Here is a 24,777-nt window from a genome sequence, read left to right as displayed (position 1 = left end):
AAATTTTATGGGAATCTGACTCAATTTACAAAAATAATGATCCATCTACTAAGAAGCCTAAGTCAAGTAGAGGTAAAAAATATATCAATTTGATTAAACCAATTTGGGAAAAACGAATCGAAGGATCAGGTGTAAGAAAATACAATGATAATAAGATTGAGTACAGATATATCGACGATTTGACAAAACTCGATGGAATTATTAATTATATTTATGCTCAAGAGAAGGCTGGAAATAACAATTTTTTGAATGAAAAGAAAGCAATTAAAGATTTTATTTCGAACAAACTTGACGAAATGATTGAAAAACCTGATGGAATTAAATATTTAAAGCGAGTTTTGCCAGCAATAAGTTCATCTATGATTGAAGGTAGCGGACTTTTGAATGATTTTATCAACAATTTACCTTTTGAATTACACGTACCAACTTATCAGTATCTGGGGCCTGGCACAAAACTCGAAAAAAGACTAAAAAGAGGAGATCCTGGTATAAATAAATTAGACCAAGCTGCTATGGAACACGATATTTTTTATGCAAAACATAGAGACACAAATTCCAGACATATTGCGGATAAAACTTTGCAAGATAAGGCAATGGATCGATTTTTATCAAAAGATGCTAGCTTAGGTGAAAGATTTGTTGCACTTCCAACAGTTGGAGCAATGTTTTTGAAGAGAAAACTAGGAATGGGAATTGAAGAGAACTTGAAATTTTAACTATATAAATGGAGGTGAACGTAAATTTCAGTAAAAATCAGAAAGAAAAAATAAAATCCGCTTTTAAGAAAAAAATACCCGTTAGTATTCAATTTAAAATAGATCAACTAAAAAATGGCGAAGATAAGATATTTTTAACAAATAGACAATACAATAAACTCGAAAAACATAAGAAAAACAATAAAGGAACCAGAATAGAATTTTCTTATAATCAGTTGAAAGAACTTAAAAATGGTGGACTTTTGAAAGATTTATTAGATTTTGGAGAAAATATTCCAGTTGTTAAAAATGTTGTTCCTTATGTTCGTAAAGCTGCTCCAATCGTTAAAAAAGATGTGATTCCTATTGTTCGAAACATTTTAAATTGGTTAGATAAAGAGTTGGAAGATGTTACAGGATCTGGATTAGATGAAAAAACTTTGAATTACGTGAAATCAAACATTGAAAAAAAAATTTAAACCTTTAACATTCGGGGAATTGGAAGAAATCTGCAAAAATATTAAACATTTTAGAGGAATTTTCATGAGAGATACATTACCCGAAAAAGTTAAGAAATTCGAATGTGGAATTGTGAATTTAGACTCGATTATGGGAAGTGGAACGCATTGGATTTGTTATTATAAAAATGATAAGAATGCATGTTATTTTGATTCGTATGGAAGAATTGAGGACAAACCACCTATAGAATTGATTAAATATTTGAAAAAATCAAGCGTCTACTACAATGATTCTCAGATTCAAGATTATAAAGATCCCCCAATTTGTGGTCATTTATGTGTTTTTGTTTTGAATGAACTGAGTAATGGTAAAGATTTTAAAGAAGTTGTTAACAAATTATTGCTTAATAAATATGGATTCACAAAATATTTTTGACGTATTTGGTACACAAATTATTCAAAATGTAGATAATAGTTTGAATTTTGATAGTTTGAGAAATGAGTTTGATAACAAGTTAGAAAATGTATTACAAAACCTTCCAGATTCAGATATGTTTGCTGTCGAGATTGAAGATTTTAAAGCAGAATATGATAACAAACTTGCAAATTTCATGAGTTCAAATGAAGTTGCTGATAAAATAAAAACATTGGAAAAAGAAGTTGATGATGGTGTAAAAAAATTATTTACCAATTTAATGTCTCACATCGAAAAAGCTGATGAAATTACTGAAGCGATCAAAGTTGAAAAGAATTATGTTAGTTTGGCTAATAAAAAAAGAATTGTCGGTGTTCGACCTGGTATTGACAAACATGATGTTGTTGTTAAAGAACAAATTTTAAAACCTCTAAAATTATCAGAAAACATCGATATTGTTGATTTACATGATCCGAATGTTAAAAATGCCTTAGATTTTAAAGGAAAAAGAATTAGCGGTGTTAGTAAAGGAATTAATCCATTTGATGTTGTTGTAATGATTCAATTAGATGATCCTATTAAAATGATTAATGAACTAAAACAAAATTATGAGAATCATAAACAGCATGTTAAAGATTTTACAACAGAAGTCTATGACAAGTTAGAAGCCAGAAATAGAAGATCAGTAGACGATGTTGGTGAAATTAATGAAAAACTTACTAATTTTAAAGAGTCTTTTGATAAGTTTAGTTTAGATGCTACGAAAACTTTTGAGAATATTGGTCATAAATTTGTTGAATACAATGATTCTTATGCTGTCAAATTTCAAAAATTAGAAAAAAAACTTAATAATATGGAGGAAGATCTTACTGAAATAGGTATTCGCGTAGGGTTTTATGCACGATAAATTTTCCCTAAATAAATGGCACTCATATATTGTGTGAGGTGTAAGGCAAAAACTGAAACAAATGATATAAAATACTATGCAAATATCAATGGAGTTAAAAGAATTTCGGGAAAATGTGCTGAATGTAACTCAAAAAAGAGTCAATTTATAAAAACTTGATTTTGAAATTTTTTCCTAATAAATAGAGATGGCGGGACATTACAGTGCTTTCGATCTTTTTATCATGCAACACGAAAGAGATTTGAAAAAAGAACATTGGGATGACATTTCTCAAAAATATGAATTATCCGAAGATATGATGAGATTATACGTAAACAAATTGAATTGGTATAACATTGCTAAATATCAAACTTTATCATCAGAGTTCATTCAAGAAAATATACATTATCAATTAAAAGATCATATGTCTGTTCTTTGTCTCTATCAACACTTGAGTATAAAGTTTTTGGATGAAAATAAAGATACAGTTGATTGGAACAATATTATAGATAGCGGTTACTATCCTGTGCAAATTTTATTGAAATATGTGACCGAGATCGCAAAATTTAAGGAAGAGAATCCTGAATATGACGAAGTAGATCATTAAAAATGACTCTAATCTTTTTAATTATTTTACTAAAATTTATATCTTTTCTTATAAAAACGTACATTAGATCGATGAAAAAATGATATCTTTCTTATACATGATGTTTAAAATTTCTAAATTTTCTCTTATTAAATGGCGGACTACAGAAAATATGCTAGTGATATTGAAAGGGCGGAGTTTAAAAATTTCTATCCAATTAGTAAACAACATTTGAATGAACCGAATAAAAGAACTGAGTTTAATATTGATTTTGGAGATAACTTTTGCTCGTCTAACTTCCAGTTTTATATTTCTGGAACTTTAACAAAACAAGATGGTCAAGCATATCTTGGAACTGATAATGTTAGATTAATCGATAATTTTATACCGTTTTTATTTTCTAAGATTGAAGTAAGAAAACACAATAAATTGATAGAAGAAGTCGAAAACTGTGGCCAATTAAGCACAATTAAAGGAACTATTTCGTATTCAAAAAGTGATGTTATTTCTCAAACTTCTAATGGCTTTGAATCAGATTTTAAATTTGGTGTTTTTGAAGCAGCTGGAAATTTATCTCATTTTGGATTAGGATTTTTTGAAAATGTTACTATTCCGATCTATAAAGGAGGATTTTATCTAAGTTTTATAAGAGCAGAAGACGATGATGTGATTCTGAAGACTGCAACTGGAAATGTTATGCCTGTTGATGGAAAAATAACAATTACAGATTTTTTTATTAGAGTTCCAATGATTGATTATAAAACCACGAGTAAAATTAGGTTGATTGATGAAATTACAAAAAGTCAAAACATTATGTTTAATTTTCTAGATTGGCAATGTATTGAACAAAAAGGTATTTCCGGAACAACTTATTCGTTCGATATTACAAATATTTATAGAAATATCTTCAATCCCAAGTTCGTTATCATTGGTTTTCAAACAGGTAGACAGAATAATCAAGAAAAAAAATCCTTCAAAGTTTGATAGTTTGGATGTAAAAAATATCAGAGTAAAATTGAACGGTTCTTATTATCCAGATGAATTACAAAACTTAAACATTTCAGGAGGTCTTTTTCAGAATCATGTATCAGATGTATCAATATTTTAAGAAAGTTTACTGTAATAATAAGGAAATGTATTACAATCCTAAAGAATTTTTAGCGAATAGACCTATTTATGTCATTGATACAACAAAGAGTATGACAAATATTTCTGGTTCAAAGAACGATATAATTATCAATATGGATTTTCAAAAAGCTGTTACAAACTCGACATGTTATGTGGTTGTGGTTTCTGAGAAATTTTTAGCCTATGATGTGATTAAGAACGATATTAGAGAAATTCAGTAAAATTCACGTTATTTTCACTATTATTCATCGGATAATTTTAAAACTTTACAGAATTGTTAAAGACATTGATATAAGTATTCATTTTTAATTTCAAAAGAATATCTTAAAAAATGGGGATGATATTAACAAAAAACTATTCCAAGGTCATCTTAAGGGTTGGACCGGAAGTTATGATTTTAAAAAATACTTTAATATTTACTGATCCTATATACCAAATTTCAGCAAAAAAGCTCCAATAGTTCTCGAGATATAAGAGTTTTAAGATAAGGGATGATTGGGGTAGTTTTTGAAAATTTTGTTATTTTCATGAAATTTTAAGTTGAACTCGCTTGTTTTTGAAGTTTCAGATTTTTCTGATAATTTTTTTTATTTTTTTATGAATATTAAGAAATAGGGGATGATTTCACCCTTATGGATAAGTTAAGTCGAAAGAGTTAAGTATTTACTATATGTGTACCAAATTTCATTAAAATCGGTTGAGTGGTTTTTGAAATATAAAATTATTAATAAACTTGTAAACTAGCACTCCTAATTGAACAACTTATATAGCAGAGATATAGCTTATAACTTTCGAGACTCTCCGTAGCTCAGTTGGTAAGACGCTTGCCTTCAAAGCCTGAGGTTCTGGGTTCAAATCCCAGAGCTTCAGGCGCGCTTTTTATTGAGGAAGACATGGTTGTCGTTCAGTGGTTGGGGACAAGTCTTTACACGAGTGGCCATAGTGTAATGACTATAGAACAAGCCGAGTAATGACAACTGTGGTTGGCGCGCCATTTGCTTCCTCACCTTTCCACTTCATTCCTTAATTCCTTCTCTTCCTTAATTCGTACATTCCTTCTCTTCCTTAATTCGTTCATTACATTCATCATTCACATCATTCATTAATACAACATTACACTTACAAAACACCCGACACAAATTCCCTAATTGTATCTCTCCATCAACTTCTACACAGTAGTTACCAAAGAAAAATGAGACTTGGGAAAAAAAAAAATTCCAGAGTCTAAGACCCGAATTACAGCTCCTAGCCATTAACTTGGTTGGACAGTAGCAGTGCAGGGCCAAGTCTCTAAACAATAGACACCGTAGAAGTTGAATGTGATGTGATTCCCCATAGCGCAAACACGCACACTAACAACACTACACCAAATACACAATCATTCATTTTGTCTTTTACAATAATTGATGATGTTCATATTATTCTCTTTCATTCCTTCTAAAACTTCAAAAATATACTCTTTCGCTGATGAAAAATCTCGATTTCTTCCGGTATAATCTTTGTAATCGTACACATAATATCCTAAATAGTTGTACAATAGAATGAAATTATTTCTATTTATCTCTGTTGTAGAAATGTAAACACAAACATTTGCGCTGAAAAATCTATATCTCGGCAGACTTAGTTCCATAATCTCCATTTATAAAAAAATCTTTTTGTTTAAATGGAAGAGTATAATGCCAACTGTTACAAGTGTTCTAATAGAGGAGAAATTATCGATAAAAGATATTTAGTTTGTAGAGGTTGTAATTTAATTTTGTTAGAAAGACCTAAACCTAAGAAATTTCGAAATAAATTAACACATTTGAATAACCTGCTTACAAAATTGCAATATGGAGACAAGAAGCAAACAAAATTTGTTACAGAATTTAGAAAACAGAATAAAAATTTTTACTTATCTCTTGGAACCATTGACAAAATTATTTTCCTTTTCAAAGAATACATTAGGTTTGTAGGTATCGATACACACGTTTATTATGAAAAGATATTACCTGTATTTTTTCATTATCTGGATGTTGAATTTGTTTATGATTTTAAGCCAGAAATCCTCGATGATTTTATAGTACATTTGGAGAAATTAAACGAAGAACCTCTTGAAAAGAATGCGGTTTTACTCACATTCTCCCCGACTTCTCGAGTGAAGGTTAGCGAATTTCATTTTTTCCGTCTTTAAATTTTTTCTATTTAAATGGAGTTCTTGAAGGAGTTAAATGATATTGGAGAATGTAAGTTTAAAGAGTATAAGAAGTTAAATGAATTGGAAGAAAGGAAGAAACATAGAATCTTGAATTTGGAGAAAATGAAAGATAAATTCGGGTTTACAATAATTGCCGAGTTGGAAGATTGTAAAGTACACTTGCCGAACAGATTTTTGACTGTTTTGGATGAAAAAAAGATTAAAGAATTGAACAAAAATGAAAAATTACACTTGGTTGTTACTGGAAAGAAGACTATTAAAGATAAAGACTGTGTTACAATTAACTTCGTGGAATAAAGATTTCGAAGATTTCTGGATTTTTTCATTAAAACAGCTTAAGAAATTAGAAGCCTACAATGAACAGTAAAACGGCTATAGATTCGGTTATTTTACATTCGTGATTTCTCAGATTTGTTTATGGTTCAATGGACAGTATTTTACATTGATTTTCTGTCTGTCCCAAAAGTGCGCTAGAACCCTTACATTCATATCTACTTATATATATATATATATATATATATATATATATATATATATATATTACATTTTTAAAGCTGGATGCTGCAGGACTCAGCGCAATTAAATTTATTTCATTAAACCTTGATTTTACAACGTAATTAATGGCAGGCAATTACTCTTGTCTACATACAAATAAACCAATACAACAGAGTATCGAAAGACCCAAAAAGACGTAAGGAAGTCTAATGTAACAAAGTAACCTCGTTACATTCAGTGGCGTAGCTATAAAACAGACAGAGAAATATATTGCTATTGCTATAAGTTAAAATTTGATCATAATAATTTGAGGTTACTAAAATATGAATACTTAACAAAGTGTTTCAAATACTAAAGTTCTCAAAAGAAAATACGATAAGATATCAAAGGACATGCCACAGAAAGGAGATATGAGTCAACCAACACTGCAACCCTGCACCTGGCGTAGAAACGCTGGCTTGACTTATCAACTATCCAGCCACTTCCGTTTCATCCCAAATTGGACTGGTCTTCCCTCCAAAATTATAAATAGCTCAGAACTAACAATCAATAATTTTCAGAACGTCTCATCGGACAGTAGCAGTGGTGTGGTGTGTGTACTACACACACACACACACACACACACACACACACACACACACACAAAGTTTCTTTTTTAATCTTTTTTAATACCCTTAGTTTATTACAGCTATTACATAACTCTTATTACACATTTTGTAGTGTAATTATTAATTTATTTACTACCAATTAAGGACTCCACATTATAATATGTTGCTTTTGCCCTATTAATTTGAATATATTCCAATAGCACAAAAAGACTGTGCACCATCTCACATTTTGTAAAGTGTCTTTGGAGTTATAAAGAAAGTTCAATATTAATATAATTAATTCGATATAATTTCTATGTTTTGCAGATATGTTCGTGTAAAGTGTCTTTGGAGTTTTAAAGAAAGTACTATATTAATATAATTAATTCGATATAATTTCTATGTTTTGCAGATATGTTCGGACATAAAACGACTCATTAATTCGGATATAAAACGACTCATTAATTCGTAAGATAATAGAAATCAGAACCGTTCCGAACTGAGGTCGCCATCAGCCGCATGTACAGAGTTTGTCAGGAATTTTCGGGATTTATCGGTACTGCTCGGCTCTGTCCCCACTCTTTCTCTCCGCCTCGGTTGATCACCCCATTAAATTCCAGGCGTGAGGAGCTCGTGGCGTGGAGCTGGCAAGGCAGTCGGGCCCGAGCGGCCTGACCAGTCGGACGGGCGTGTTGAGCCCCCGACATCCCCGCATGGGCGTGTTGAGCACGCGGGACACCGGACGGGCGTGTTGAGCCCCCGGTACCTCGTCGGACGGGCGTGTTGAGCCCCCGACACCCCCGCATGGGCGTGATGAGCCCGCGGGACACCGGACGGGCGTGTTGAGCCCCCGGTACCTCGTCGGACGGGCGTGTTGAGCCCGCGACACCCCCGCATGGGCGTGTTGAGCCCGCGGGACACCAGACGGGCGTGTTGAGACCCCGACACCCCCGCATGGGCGTGTTGAGCCCACGGGACACCGGACGGGCGTGTTGAGCCCCCGACACCCCCGCATGGGCGTGTTGAGCCCGCGGGACACCGGACGGGCCTGTTGAGACCCCGACACCCCCGCATGGGCGTGTTGAGCCCGCGGGACACCGGACGGGCGTGTTGAGCCCGCGACACCCCCCATGGGCGTGTTGAGCAACCGACACCCCCCATGGGCGTGTTGAGCCCGCGGGACACCGGACGGGCGTGTTGAGCCCCCGGCACCCCCGCATGGGCGTGTTGAGCCCCCGGCACCCCCGCATGGGCGTGTTGAGCCCGCGGGACACCGGACGGGCGTGTTGAGCCCCCGGTACCTCGTCAGACGGGCGTGTTGAGCCCGCGACACCCCCGCATGGGCGTGTTGAGCCCGCGGGACACCGGACGGGCCTGTTGAGACCCCGACACCCCCGCATGGGCGTGTTGAGCCCGCGGGACACCGGACGGGCGTGTTGAGCCCCCGACACCCCCGCATGGGCGTGTTGAGCCCGCGGGACACCGGACGGGCGTGTTGAGCCCCCGGTACCTCGTCGGACGGGCGTGTTGAGCAACCGACACCCCCCATGGGCGTGTTGAGCAACCGACACCCCCCATGGGCGTGTTGAGCCCGCGGGACACCGGACGGGCGTGTTGAGCCCCCGGCACCCCCGCATGGGCGTGTTGAGCCCGCGGGACACCGGACGGGCGTGTTGAGCCCCCGGTACCTCGTCGGACGGGCGTGTTGAGCCCCCATTACCTCGTCGTACGGGCGTGTTGAGCCCCCGAAACCCCCGCATGGGCGTGATGAGCCCGCGGGACACCGGACGGTCATGTTGAGCCCCCGGTACCTCGTCGGACGGGCGTGTTGAGCCTCCGACACCCCCGCATGGGCGTGTTGAGCCCGCGGGACACCGGACGGGCGTGTTGAGCCCCCGGTACCTCCTCGTCGGACGGGCGTATTGAGCCCCCGACACCCCCGCATGGGCGTGTTGAGCCCGCGGGACACCGGACGGGCGTGTTGAACCCTCGGTACCTCGTCGGACGGGCGTGTTGAGCCCCCGACACCCCCGCATGGGCGTGTTGAGCCCGCGGGACACCGGACGGGCGTGTTGAGCACCCAGCACCCCGCATGGGCGTGTTGAGCCCGCGGGACATCGGACGGGCGTGTTGAGCCCCCGGTATCTCGTCGGACGGGCGTGTTGAGCCCGCGGGACACCGGACGGGCGTGTTGAGCCCTCGGTACCTCGTCGGACGGGCGTGTTGAGCCCCCGACACCCCCGCATGGGCGTGTTGAGCCCGCGGGACACCGGACGGGCGTGTTGAGCCCCCGGTACCTCGTCGGACGGGCGTGTTGAGCCCCGGGCACCCCCGCATGGGCGTGTTGAGCCCGCGGGACATCGGACGGGCGTGTTGAGCCCCCGACACCCCCGCATGGGCGTGTTGAGCCCCCGGTACCGCGTCGGACGGGCGTGTTGAGCCACCGGTACCTCGTCGGACGGGCGTGTTAAGCCCCCGGCACTCCCGCATCGGCGTGTTGAGCCCGCGGAACACCGGACGGGCGTGTTGAGCCCCCGGTATCTCGTCGGACGGGCGTGTTGAGCCCCCGACACCCCCGCATGGGCGTGTTGAGCCCGCGGGACACCGGACGGGCGTGTTGAGCCCCCGACACCCCCGCATGGGCGTGTTGAGCCCCCGGTACCGCGTCGGACGGGCGTGTTGAGCCACCGGTACCTCGTCGGACGGGCGTGTTAAGCCCCCGGCACTCCCGCATCGGCGTGTTGAGCCCGCGGAACACCGGACGGGCGTGTTGAGCCCCCGGTATCTCGTCGGACGGGCGTGTTGAGCCCCCGACACCCCCGCATGGGCGTGTTGAGCCCGCGGGACACCGGACGGGCGTGTTAAGCCCCCGGTACCTCGTCGGACGGGCGTGTTGAGCCCGCGGGACACCGGACGGGCGTGTTGAGCCCTCGGTACCTCGTCGGACGGGCGTGTTGAGCCCCCGACACCCCCGCATGGGCGTGTTGAGCCCGCGGGACACCGGACGGGCGTGTTGAGCCCCCGGTACCTCGTCGGACGGGCGTGTTGAGCCCCGGGCACCCCCGCATGGGCGTGTTGAGCCCGCGGGACATCGGACGGGCGTGTTGAGCCCCCGACACCCCCGCATGGGCGTGTTGAGCCCCCGGTACCGCGTCGGACGGGCGTGTTGAGCCACCGGTACCTCGTCGGACGGGCGTGTTAAGCCCCCGGCACTCCCGCATCGGCGTGTTGAGCCCGCGGAACACCGGACGGGCGTGTTGAGCCCCCGGTATCTCGTCGGACGGGCGTGTTGAGCCCCCGACACCCCCGCATGGGCGTGTTGAGCCCGCGGGACACCGGACGGGCGTGTTAAGCCCCCGGTACCTCGTCGGACGGGCGTGTTGAGCCCGCGGTACCTCGTCGGCCGGGCGTGTTGAGCCCGCGGGACACCGGACGGGCATGTTGAGTCCCCGGTACCTCGTCGGACGGGCGTGTCGAGCCCCTGACACCCCCGCGTGGCGTGTTGAGCCCGCGGGACACCGGACGGGCGTGTTGAGCCACCGGTACCTCGTCGGACGGGCGTGTTGAGCCCCCGACATCCCGCATGGGCGTGTTGAGCCCGTGGGACACCGGACGGGCGTGTTGAGCCACCGGTACCTCGTCGGACGGGCGTGTTGAGCCACCGGCATCTCCGCAGGGGCGTGTTGAGCCCGCGGGACACCGGACGGGCGTGTTGAGCCACCGATGTCATTAGTAACAGATGTGGTTGGATGGGGATGGCCCCCACTCCTTCCACATGTTATCTGATACATATAAAGAGTTTGTATGTTTTCAGATTCATTCTGATGCAGGATCGCTACCTGATCAGAGGTACTCGTAGGAGTCGTGATTTTGGATGTGATGGTCTGCCAGCCAGTCGAGAGGACACGGAGCTAGGGGACATCATACGCCGCTGTTTAACCGGGGACCATAGAGTCATGACAGCTATGCTGATCTCCGAAGCCTGCTACTAGACCTCGAGCACTTCAACGGAGGTTAAGGAGCTTACGGGGGCTACCAGTCGATCCCAGGACTACACCTGACGAGATCGTGGTTCGATACCCAGCTCGGCCATCCAGCTCCAGGTCCAGTGCGGGAGTTCTCAAGGGAACACTAAGTTGTAAATATTAGAATTAAGGAATCCAGCTCATTTGTATAGTGTACATAGATTGGGTATAGATGTAATAAAGCAGACCAGTGTTTCACTTAAACTGTGTTTCTCATTTTACTTTAGTGACCCAGGATAGAATCCCCTTACAAAAGACTAGTGCGGAGGTGGGTTTTCCCGCGGGATAGAAGTGTTTAGTGAGAGAGGGGAAAACTCTCTTACATATTTTGGCGCCCGAACAGGGACTGTTTAAAGTATTTTGGGTGCAGTTTGTGAGACATTGTGTTTGCTAAATTTATTTTTAAAAAAAACTGTTAAAATTTTTTGAAACACTGGTTTGGATTGTGATTAGTTGTATATATTAGATTTATAATGAAACGCTGGTTGTACATATAAGAACATTATTATTGGTACGTAAGAACATAATAGGACCTTGCCCCTATAATATTAACACACATAAACTTAAGAACTTTAAGATTTGTTCGCTAGTTATATGAAAATTGTGAAATCTCTAAAACTTGTTTCAAAAGTGTCAGACTGTGACTCGGACTCTGAGAGTGTCGCGACCGTCCAAAATAAAAAGAATCCACGGATCTCGTGGATTTATCAGTTAAAGAAAGACGAACTAATTGAAGAATTGAAAAAAATTTCGCCTTCCCTCCGCTGACACCGTAAAGGAACAACGAAAGATCCTTAGTCAATTCCTAAAAGGAGAATATCAATTAAACATTACTCCAGCACCTAGAGTCAATTATCCAAGCACTTCAGAACAAAACTCAAGCTCTTTGCCCTCCAGCGATAGCACAAGTATATGCAATATGGTACGGAAATGGAACTTGAATTATGATGGCGATAGAGATGTAATGCTATTCCTTGAAAGACTGAATGAGCTCAAAGAAGCATATAATACTAATTCGGAACATCTCCTTGTAGCTTTACCGGAACTATTAGGTAACCTTCTCAGGAGAGGCAGGACGTTTGGACGAGGATACAATGACCATCACGGTACCCAACTCAACCCAACCCAGAGATCCATCTTCAACGGAGAAAACAACGAAGAAGAGGCAAAGAGACAGGAAGCAGCGGACCAGAAAAGTGAAGCGGCTGGGGAAAGGTACTAGGAAGTACAGGGACCGACAAACAGGATCCAAGTACTGGAAGAAATAACCTTACATTTATTGTTTATTATTTTGTGTTTATAGTATTAAAAAGTTATTATTGATTTTTATTATTATTATTAAGAAGTTGTTGATTTTTATTACTATTAAGATGTTATTTTTATTCTTTGATATTGTTAAACAAAAGTTGGTTAATTTATGTATCTTATGTTGGTTTCTATTTTTCTTTGACAGACAAAAAGTTCTTAGATTATGTGTGTATAAAAAGAGATAAAAAGGAAAAACAAAATTATTATAAAGAGAAAAAGTATTTTTGGTTTCTTTATTATCCTTTTAATTTTTTAGAAAGAAATGGGAGAGTGTAACGAAGTGTTTGAGTCCCCAAGTAGTAACGGGGGAAAGGCCGTACTTGGGCGTGGAAGGTCGAAAGAGATGAGACAATTTGTGTGGGTGGGATTAGAAATATATAATAAATTAAGCAATGCCCTACTGCTTGCCAGCCCCCACCATAACAGGCAACCCCCACCACAACTCTTTCACTAGATAAGCAGGAGGCGTGGAGCTGGCAAGGCAGTCGGGCCCGAGCGGCCTGACCAGTCGGACGGGCGTGTTGAGCCCCCGACATCCCTGCATGGGCGTGTTGAGCCCGCGGGACACCGGACGGGCGTGTTGAGCCCCGGTACCTCGTCGGACGGGCGTGTTGAGCCCCCCGACACCCCCGCATGGGCGTGTTGAGCCCGCGGGGACACCGGACGGGCGTGTTGAGCCCCCGGTACCTCGTCAGACGGGCGTGTTGAGCCCCCGACACCCCCGCATGGGCGTGTTGAGCCCGCGGGAAACCGGACGGGCGTGTTGAGCCCCCGGTATCTCGTCGGACGGGCGTGTTGAGCCCGCGGGACACCGGACGGGCGTGTTGAGCCCCCGGTACCTCGTCGGACGGGCGTGTTGAGCCCCCAGCACCCCCGCATGGGCGTGATGAGCCCGCGGGACACCGGACGGGCGTGTTGAGCCCCCGGTACCTCGTAGGACGGGCGTGTTGAGCCCCCGGTATCTCGTCGGACGGGCGTGTTGAGCCTCCGACACCCCCGCATGGGCGTGTTGAGCCCGCGGGACACCGGACGGGCGTGTTGAGCCCCCGGTACCTCGTCGGACGGGCGTGTTGAGCCCCCGACACCCCCGCATGGGCGTGTTGAGCCCGCGGGGCACCGGACGGGCGTGTTGAGCCCCCGGTACCTCGTCGGAAGGGCGTGTTGAGCCCCCGACACCCCCGCATGGGCGTGCTGAGCCCGCGGGACACCGGACGGGCGTGTTGAGCCCCCGACACCCCCGCATGGGCGTGTTGAGCCCGCGGGACATACGGTTGTCACCGGATGCCGGTGCTGGGGACTGTCTCGAGAGGCTTTCGCCTATTCCGAGTGCCAAAGGCGCCCCACTTCCCAACCGCCAGACTTCTAACCTACTGACGATCGGCAGCGTGTGTGACGGCGGGAAGTGCAACTTTTGCTTCCCCCATACCAGTGCAATGGCATGAAGGTCCGGCAGTTTGCGCTCCGGCGCCCCCCTACCAGCTCACAGGGGCTTGTGAGATAACGCTCCCACCGGGCGTTCCGTGGGGACCCTCCTGGGCCCGGCGCGGTGTTAAACCACTGCCAATACGAGTCCAACCGCAGTTTGTGGGGGAACCTCCTGGGAGGTCGGGCTCCCCCACACCCATAGTACCTTGTTTGCCGAAGCCTTTAAGGTAGGTCTTAAGGTCAACCTACCCGGCGTGCCATGCTTCACGCCTACCCATTTGCAGGTTTGCACCCTGCCTAAGCATGGGTTTGCTCGCTTGCATCTGCGGCACGTCTGGTTGTCTGGTGTCCTTTAACCAGTCACCTGGGGGTGGGGTCTTCGTCCCATGATGGGGCTCGCCGACCTGGGCACCAGCGCCAGCGTCCGTCTGCGTTCGTCAGGTTGCGTGTCACATCCGGGTATTGTCATTCCTATCTCCCAGCCGTGTTTCTGGGAGATAGTTTTTGTGTCAATTGGTAGCTTGTCTCGTCATCGCAGTCGGCATGGGGGGAGGAGACCCTAGGTACGCCGGCCGCCTGCAGGTCGAGCTAGTTCGGCTGCCTGCGCCTGCGCGTCCCGGGACTCTCTCGCTTTACCCATCCGTACTTTTTTTTTTTTTTCATTGGATATTGTCTGCACCTGGTACCCACCTTTACGGCATACCCAGGTTTACTCTTGCGGTCCGATTTTGTGCTTAACTGTCGTTATCCCTGCAGACGTTAATCACTTCAAGTTATGTCCCTATCTTCAGATGGCTTATGCTACACGTCTAGCGTACTGGGCATTTATCAACCACTGCCCCCCCGACACCACAACTCCATGCTGGGCAGAAATAGAACTATTTCTGGGGCACCCAGCCCCGGGGGCCTAAGAGTAACTGTTAAAGTTCTAAAATAATAAAAAGGAGCTGCGGTTCCTTTTAAAATATTACTAACATGCAATGGTTATTGCATCACGTTTCTGCGCTCCTTGATCGAGCGTTGATCCTTATAACGTGTGCTATGTTAGTATGTCATGCATAAAATATATGGTCATGCAATTAAAATTCTTAAATCGAAGATTAAAATATCGTGCCTTTCAACTTTCAATTCGTGCTACAGATACCAGACGTGTGGAAGCTCTTGGTTCGGCACCTCTCACCCTAAGGGCGACCTGATGTCTGGTACTGTAATGGGTAGCGTTGCTTGGGGCGTTAAACTTCGGGACTGCACACTGCTGACATGTGTTAGGTGGAACCTTGACGGCCTTTAGACATTTCTTTTGGCTTGGACTTGTGTAAGGAAGTTCCTAAGACCACGGTACACCCCCTCACAAGATAACATGTGAGTGACCGGGCATGGCCAGACTAGTTGCTCATCCTGCACACAGCGGATTAGAGCTTGACGCTCGTCCTCCAACTGTGTACAATCGAACACTACATGCCCTGGAGAATCCTCAGCCTCACCGCAAGGGCAGAGCGAGTCCTCCGAGTGTCCGAAACGGTATAAATAGGAAACAAACGCCCCGTGACCTGAGAGGAACTGAGTCATTAAGTTGTCCGGCTTAAACCAGGTCCATCCCAATCTTTCCCCAATGTCTGGGATCCATCCGTACGTCAATCTACCGGTCTCTGACCGGGACCATTCTTCTTGCCAGGTGGACAGGGTACCCTGCCGGATTTCTCTCTTGGAGATATCCAGGTAACCCCTCTGGACTTGACGGATTCTCGGCATCTCCAGCACAATGAGGTCAATCGGGACTTTACCAGCTATCACCGTCAGCGCAGCAAACGAGGTCGTACGGTAAGCACCCGTAATCCCTAGAAGGACTGTTCTTTGGCTGCTTCGGAGAGCCCTGCGGACTCCAGTGGTCGCGCTGCGGTGCGCCCAGACACTGGCACCATACGTGACGATGGGTACGAATACACCATCGTAGATAGTGCTCAGTGTAGTTGGAAGGATTCCATACTGGAATCGAGTCACTCGCATGAGCTTACCGAAGAGCATTTTGGCTTTTTGTCCAACATATTTGGCGTGGTCAAGGAAGGATAGCTTGTCATCCAGCATAATGCCAAGGTACATTATGCACCTGGTCATCTCAATGCGTTCGCCTTGCAGTGTTACGATCGGGGGACGTTCCCGATGTAGTTGGCCCTTTAGAAGCATAAGCTTCGTCTTGTTCACTGCAAATCGCATTTTTGTGGAGATGGCCCAGGTTTCCATTTGAGTTGTAATAGCATGGAATTTGTTTTCTATCTCGTTCCTAGACCTTGCCTGTATCAAGATCAAACCATCGTCAGCATACGCAATGACTTTAGTTCCTCCGGGGAAGTCCAGCCTCAGAAAGTCGTCGAAAACTATGTTCCAGAGGATGGGACCAAGAATCGATCCCTGGGGACATCCTTTCGTTACATCTCTGGTGATACTGGTCAAGCCAGACTCCAGAGTGACGGTCCTTTCGCTCAAGTAGCTCTTTATCGCGGCGACAACGTTACGACTGCAGGACATACGCAACAGCTTCTCGATGACCCCCGGCCACCATACGGCGTCAAAGGCGCCTTTGATGTCGATGAAGAGGCCCACTACGTATTTGTCTGTAGCCTGCGAAACGAACTCCACTAGCTCCTCTAAAGCATCGACTGTGCTTTTCCCTGAGATAAAGCCGTACTGCCCGGTGTGAAGTTTTTCATTTAATGAGATGTCGGCTAAGATGCGCGTAGCGATCAGCCTCTCATATACTTTTCCCACAACCGGTAGCAGGCTAATCGGTCTATAGTTACCTGGGTCAGCCCAGTCTCTGTCCCCCGTCTTTTTGATGATTTGTAACCTCGAGGTTTTCCAGCACGCTGGAAATATTCTCTCGTCCCAACATAGGTTAACAAGACTTAGGTAACAGGACTTGATTTGGCGATCCCAGCATTTGAGCACTTCAGGGGGGACCCGGTCTGGTCCCGGAGCTTTTCGTGGTCGAGTTCGCTTCATGGCTAAATCAAGCTCTTGCATAGTGAATGGGACCTCTTCCCATGCTCCCTGTCCAGTTTCAGAGATAGTTCTTATATGGGCATGCTGCTCGTTTTCACCCATTTCGTTATCTGGTGGAACCAAGGTGTCAAGAAGCAAGCTGAGCGTCTCTTCTATGGAACTAGTCCATTGTCCCGCGTAAGCAAATCTGCCCACTCTCAGACTTGAAAGAACATTTTGAAGTCGTAACTTGTCCGCTCCGAGCTTGTATACGAAACCCCAAGGATTCGAGTTGCCCACCTCCTTCACGAGCGTTTTCCAGCAGGCACTTTTACTGTTTTTGATGAGAGACTTGTACTCCTGTCTCAAGCGCCGATAGGTATTAAAAAGCAATTGTCGGTATTGGCACGGACAGCATCGCTGAAACCGCCGTCTGGCTGCTTTTAAAATCCTTCTTTTGGCTGCAATTTCGCCGGTCCACCAGGGCACTGCATTGTTAACAATAGCCCGTTTCGGGATGCCTTTGTCGCATCCCTGAATGACACATCTCGAGAACTCGGCTGCTCGTTCCTGTACATTCTGATTATGCAAGCCATCACCGATATGAGCATCAATAATCCTTCTATTTATTTCGCTCTTTACTTTATTCCAGTCTGCTTTTCGGACAGCATAGTTTCTGGATCTGGCCACTCTACCGTGCTGAGGGCCCAGCGAGACAGACCATGTGATCAGGCGATGGTCGGAGCCAATGTCCGTGTCATTGACGCTCCAGTCGTTAATTCTGTTTGCGATGCTGGGCGATGCCAGCGTCACATCAATGTTTGTTTCCCCACGTCCATGTAGAACCCAGTACATGTTGACGTGGGTCGACATTTGACCATCCCTATTCAAGATCACAAGACCGTGCGCTAGTATAAGGTCTTCAAGAGCGGCACCTCGCTCGTCTGTTCTATCGCTGAACCACAGTTCGGATTTCGAGTTAGCGTCCAATCCTATAATTACGTGCTCACCTCTTAGAGATTGTAAAATTCCTCGCAGATGGGTCAAGTATGGCTCAATATCGTGAGATGGCTGAAAATAAGCGCTTATTGCGTACAGTTTACCGATCTCTGTGTCAATTTGTGCACATGTAAAATGGCTAGTTCTGAATTGCAGTAACTCCAGTGGCTCGATCGCACTGTTAGCCACCGCAACGGCGGACCAGGGTCGACCTTCTTGTGCGGTTCTATGGCCCAGATACATTGTTCTGAGGCCCAGTCCGGACAGTTTCCCAACTGAGGAGTACGGCTCTTGGATTAGCACGATATCCAGTCCATCCTCCGCAATAACCTGCCTGAGTTGATATACTGCCGTATGACTGCGTTGCAGGTTGATTTGGCCAAATTTTATTTGTCCACCTGAACGAGGTCTTCTAGCAGCCATAGTCGGTCAGTGATATGAGGCGGTTTATCTCGTCCTGGTGTTTAGGACAGTTGCGGTCCCCTGAAGGATGGCCGGATTGCTTACCAGAGCTCCTTTCTCCGGAGCAGTGCACGCACTTAGCCTTAGTTTTGTCACCTTTGAAGGGACAGGCTTTGGTCTCGTGCCCTGTCGCCGCACAGTGGCCACAGACGTCGACTTCCGACTTGCAGTCTTTAGCCATGTGTCCGTACCTCTGGCACTTATAGCATCTTGTCACGATGTGGTGGTCTATGACTTTGCAGCTGGCCCAGTCAATAAAGACACGGCCAGCTCTTATTAGTGAGTTTCTGGTCTCCGGCGCAACTTCACAAACCCAATTATTTGTAGGTTTGTTCCTTGGTCCAGTCTTGAAGAGAGGCTTAAAGTTTTTCTGGAACTCTTCCAGAGTGCACTCCGAGTGTTCATTATTTTGAGCAAACACTACCTCGGAAAGAGTTTTGCCATCTAGGTCCTTCGGTACGTCGTACACCAGTACTTTCGGCCTACGCTTTTTGGGCTTTTCTATATTGACAACGCATCTGAGCTCCTTAATCTCCTCTAATTTTCGCAGTTGTTCTGCGTTCTCGACTTCTAGCGCCACTCCATTATTACGTATTTTAGAAATACGCCTGATCCTTAAGCCCATGGCTTGCGGTTTTACGGTCATCTGTATCAGGGCTTTCGTGGTCTCGCTAGATGTGTTTGGTGTCGAGTCTTTAGGGTAGATAAGGGCCGTGCATTTGTCTCTAGGCTTTGCAACTTTTCGCCCTTGGCCTTGGACTGTGACCGGGGGAGCCACCGCAGCCATGGCTGCGTAACTCGGCCTGCCGGTTTGCACTGGTGCACCCGCACTCATGATCTTAGCTGTCTTTGCGATTTCAGACATCGCATTCTGGCAAGTTTGTAACAACTCTTTTCCGACAGGTGATCCAGCTGCCCTCTCGCTGAGTTTGCTCTTTAACACCATGTTTTCTTGGTGGAGATGCACTGCCAGATCTCTGACTTTTGCGAAATAATCCTCAACTGCAATCTGGCCAGGATGTGTAAGTTTGTTGCGCATCTTGCCAAGGAGACGACTCAGCTTTAAGCCGATTGCATTGCATATTTCCACAGGATCGTGACTTAACTCAGCCGAGGAAACATAATCCCCTTCAGGCTGGCTTAGCTCAACAGATTGCTCAACAGGGTTTGGTCCCTTCGGACGCTTCGGACTTTGGTGCACAGAGTCCTCATCTGAACTGGTGCTCAGCTGCGGCAGTCTCTTAGAGACGCCTCCAGTTTTAGCTTGGGATGCCATTGGCAAACCCTCCACTCTGTCCTATCTTTCAACTACCAAGATCAAAACGTGCCTTTTAGCCGCTAGCAGAATGTACACACTAGACTGCTAACGTTGCCCAGCTTCGCCCCGGGGAGGCAAGCACACCCACAGTACACAAAGGAGCGTAAGCCCCACGGCCCACACTTACCGCTTGCTTACGACTCCTCAAAGCTTGCTGAATGAGATCGCAAATAACCAAGAAACTATTGCCACACGGACAATATCACAGGAAAAAGAAAACTTCCTTGGCACTCGCAATTAGCTCAATCAAGCACGCAATATATCATTCACTGTGGCCGAAGCCAACACCCATCCGTACTGCGTGATTCAGGAATATTGCGTTGCCTTCCGGCGTTCTGAACAGTGAGCGGAGAGTGAAGTCTAGCCCGGCCTCAGCGAGGACCGCGACCAGCTCCTCCCGCTCTCTTTCTGTTGCGGTGCAGTGGAAGAGTGCGTGCTCAACGTCATCTTCCACGTGGCAGGATATACACAACGGTGAGTCTGTCCTCGCGAAGCTGTGCAGCTTCCCTCGGAAGTTCCCATGGCCACTAGCGAACTGGGTCGTGTAGTGGTTGGTCGCAAACCAAGGTGAGGCCATCCTCTCTCTGACACTAGGCCAGACCTTGTGTGTCCAGCGGCCCCCTCCGCTGGTATCCCATCTCCTTTGCCATTCGTCCATAGTTGACTCTCGAGCCAACTTAGTTGCCCTACGTTTCGTGGTTCCGTCCCGGACCATCTGGCAAGCAGATGCCCGTTCCTTCACCAGAAGGTCGATAGGTATCACTCCGGCTATTACCGGCAGTGCTACCCCGGACACCGTCCTGTAGGCCCTAGTGACCATCAGGAGCGCTGTCCTTTGTGCTGATAGCAGCTTGGTCCGGTTTTGTTTTATGTCTAGAGCTGTGCTCCAACTGTCACTTCCGTACGTCACCATGGATTCGAAGACTCCACGGTAGATCGTCCGGAGTGCACTGAAAGATAGGCCCCAGCTAGCCTTTGTTGCATGCGACAGTCTTGCCAGGACTGTCTTTGCTGTCTCTCCAGTATCCTGACAGTGATGTCCGAAGTGGAGGAGCTCGCCTACATGCAACCCTAGATATTTGTGTACGTTGACCCGCTCTACTCTGGCGGGCCCCGCACGGATGCGAGGTGGCCGCTCAGGATCGAGCCGTCCAGCCAACATACTCATCTTTGTTTTTGCAGGTGCAAAAGGTCAGCTTCATGCGCCCACCCCATTCCAGGACGGTACGCATGGCTGTGTTTGCCCTGATCTCCAGTTCCGCTCGCGACCGTCCTTTTATCAGGAGCAGCCCGTCATCTGCGTACGCATACGCCTCTACGCCCACCCCCAGGTCCAGCTTCAAGAAGTCGTCATAGACGAGTCTCCACAGAAGTGGGCCAAGGATCGAGCCTTGTGGACAACCTTTGGTTAGTCCTCTGCGGATCGTCCTCGTCCGAAGTACGAGCGATCCGACTCTATTATTTAAGTAGTTCTGCACTACGCGCGGGTGCAAGTTCTTTGGACAATGCATGCGCCGTAGTTTCCAGAGTATTCCTGGCCACCAGGCGCTGTCAAAGGCCCCGGAGATGTCGAGGTAGACCGCCAAGACGTATCTTTCGCGTGATTCTCGAACGTGAGAAATCACGCTACGGAGTGCGTCCTGCGTCCCCACTCCAGCCCGGAAGCCAAATTGCCTTTCAGAAAGTCGTAAGTGCAAGGGAACCTCATCTAGCCAGGACGTGATACGTCCGGCTATTACTTTTTCTGCCATTTTCGCCATAACAGGTAGTAGAGCTAGCGGCCGGTACGACTTTGGATCCGATGGATCTTTGTCAGGTCCTTTGAGCAGGAGCCTGAGGTCGCCCTCCTTCCACAGAGCAGGAAAGGTGCCTGTTGCTAGCATCCTGTTTATGACTGTCAAAATGTGTTCTCCCATTACTGGCCAGGCTGCACGGTAGAGTTCCACCGTGAGCTGGTCCAGTCCTGGGGCTTTGCGCTTGGCCATCGACCAGAGTGCGCTCGTTAGTTCTGCTAGGGTGAACGGTGGAGTGTCCGGTCCATCCGATCCGAGTAGGCTTTGCGCTCTGATGCCGGCTTGCCATGGGGTGTCCCCCGCTGGGTCGTCGGCAGGCAGTAGTCGCTCAAGCAATGACTCTGCCGTTGCCACAATGTCCATTGTGGGCGGCGAGCCCGGTATCGTGATGCCACTCAGCACCTGTTCTACCCTTAGTTTTCCAGTCAGGACCTTGTAGGCGATGCCCCAAGGGTTTTCCTGACTGTTGTCTGTCACGAAAGATCGCCATGCTTCTTTCTTTTCCATTCTTATTTGTTGCCTGTATCTATTGCGGGCAACTCTATACGCCTCACGTGTCTCATGGTCCGGCAGTCGATCTACCCTACGGTACATGCGGTGGAGTGACCTCATCCGCTCCAGTCTCTGGTTCCACCAGGGGACTGGGCGTCTGCCGCCTGCACTTTTAGGTATCGCCGCTCGGCAGGATATTTGGAGACATTCCGTGAGCGTTTCAACTGCCGTATCCAGTTGTTCCTGTTGGTCTCGCCAACTCCCTACGGTCCCCCGTAGTGTTCTAGTGAACAGGGGCCAATCGGCCCTGCTCGTCATGTATCGTAGTCGTCTCACCTCCGGCGCTTGCTCTTGGCGCTCTCCGAAGGTGGCGACTATTAAGCTGTGATCACTGGTCGTGGCGTGCGGTAACACCTCCCACGAAGTCATCCCGGGGGCCAGGCCCTCAGAGCAAAATGTGACATCGATCTTCGATCGGAGTCTACCATTGTTGCTGATGAAGGTATCCGGCTGGCCCGGGCGGTTCATGACACGCATTCCCCGCCGCCACAGCCCAGTCTACGAGCCTCCTTCCCCTTCTCTCCCGTGGTCTGCGCCACCATCTGGACCTCTGGCTGTGCCAGAGTGTACGCTGCGCCTTTTGGCGGACGAGGCACTGTCCCCCTAGTTGTTACGTAAGGTTCTTGTACCATCACCGCCTGTAGGCCGCCACCAGTTCCAGCTCGCTGGGCGTGGATCTCCCCCTCCCCAGATTGGACTGACCGATCCTAAGATCCATAGTCCGTTCTGTTTCGGAGGTTCGCCGCCGCCCGTTGCGTTCCTGGACAGGCCGTACCATGCGTTGAATGGGCGTCTGCTCGGCCCGCTCGCCTGCACAGAACACAGCGTGGCTTCTGCCGTTTGTTACGGCAGTTGGCAGCCACGTGTCCTCGCCCTGAACAGTGGGAGCACACAACCTCGGTTTCCCCACAGCTCCGCGCAAGATGGCCGTAGGCTAGACACTGGACGGGCGTGTTGAGCCCCCGGTACCTCGTCGGACGGGCGTGTTGAGCCCCCGGCACCCCCGCATGGGCATGTTGAGCCCGCGGGACACCGGACGGGCGTGTTGAGCCCCCGGTACCTCGTCGGACGGGCGTGTTGAGCCCCCGGCACCCCCGCATGGGCGTGTTGAGCCCGCGGGACACCTGACGGGCGTGTTGAGCCCCGGTACCTCGTCGGACGGGCGTGTTGAGCCCCCGACACCCCCGCATGGGCGTGTTGAGCCCGCGGGACACCGGACGGGCGTGTTGAGCCCCCGGTACCTCGTCGGACGGGCGTGTTGAGCCCCCGACACCCCCGCATGAGCGTGTTGAGCCCGCGGGACACCGGACGGGCGTGTTGAGCCCCCGGTACCTCGTCGGACGGGCGTGTTGAGCCCCCGACACCCCCGCATGGGCGTGTTGAGCCCCCGACACCCCCGCATGAGCGTGTTGAGCCCGCGGGACACCGGACGGGCGTGTTGAGCCCCCGGTACCTCGTCGGACGGGCGTGTTGAGCCCGCGGGACACCGGACGGGCGTGTTGAGCCCCCGGTACCTCGTCGGACGGGCGTGTTGAGCCCCCGGCACCCCTGCATGGGCGTGTTGAGCCCGCGGGACACCGGACGGGCGTGTTGAGCCCCGGTAACTCGTCGGACGGGCGTGTTGCGCCCCCGGCACTCCCGCATCGGCGTGTTGAGCCCGCGGAACACCGGACGGGCGTGTTGAGCCCCCGGTACCTCGTCGGCCGGGCGTGTTGAGCCCCCGACACCCCCGCATGGGCGTGTTGAGCCCGCGGGACACCGGACGGGCATGTTCAGCCCCCGGTACCTCGTCGGACGGGCGTGTTGAGCCCCCGACACCCCCGCATGGCGTGTTGAGCCCGCGGGACACCGGACGGGCGTGTTGAGCCACCGGTACCTCGTCGGACGGGCGTGTTGAGCCATTGGCATCTCCGCATGGGCGTGTTGAGCCCGAGGGACACCGGACGGGCGTGTTGAGCCACCGGTACCTCGTCGGACGGGCGTGTTGAGCCACCGGTACCTCGTCGGACGGGCGTGTTGAGCCCGCGGAACATCGGAAGGGCGTGTTGAGCCACCGATGTCATTAGTAACAGATGTGGTTGGATGGGGATGGCCCCCACTCCTTCCACATGTTATCTGATACATATAAAGAGAGTTTGTATGTTTTCAGATTCATTCTGATGCAGGATCGCTACCTGATCAGAAGTACTCGTAGGAGTCGTGATTTTGGATGTGATGGTCTGCCAGCCAGTCGGGAGGACACGGAGCTAGGGGACATCATACGCCGCTGTTTAACCGGGGACCATAGAGTCATGACAGCTATGCTGATCTCCGAAGCCTGCTACTAGACCTCGAGCACTTCAACGGAGGTTAAGGAGCTTACGGGGGCTACCAGTCGATCCCAGGACTACACCTGACGAGATCGTGGTTCGATACCCAGCTCGGCCATCCAGCTCTAGGTCCAGTGCGGGAGTTCTCAAGGGAACACCA

General features: G+C 48.1%; 1 protein-coding gene across 1 annotated transcript in view; it reads right to left on the bottom strand.

Moving 5' to 3' along the window:
• The window catches only part of LOC124372329 (leucine aminopeptidase-like), a 53,799-nt gene that overhangs the window by 20,708 nt on the left and 8,314 nt on the right, over positions 1–24,777 (bottom strand). The window lies entirely within an intron of this gene.

This window comes from Homalodisca vitripennis, unplaced genomic scaffold (assembly GCF_021130785.1).
Source record: "Homalodisca vitripennis isolate AUS2020 unplaced genomic scaffold, UT_GWSS_2.1 ScUCBcl_2925;HRSCAF=8089, whole genome shotgun sequence".
In the NCBI taxonomy this organism is placed as follows: Eukaryota; Metazoa; Arthropoda; class Insecta; order Hemiptera; family Cicadellidae; genus Homalodisca; species Homalodisca vitripennis.
This window is presented reverse-complemented; position numbering and strand designations above follow the sequence as displayed.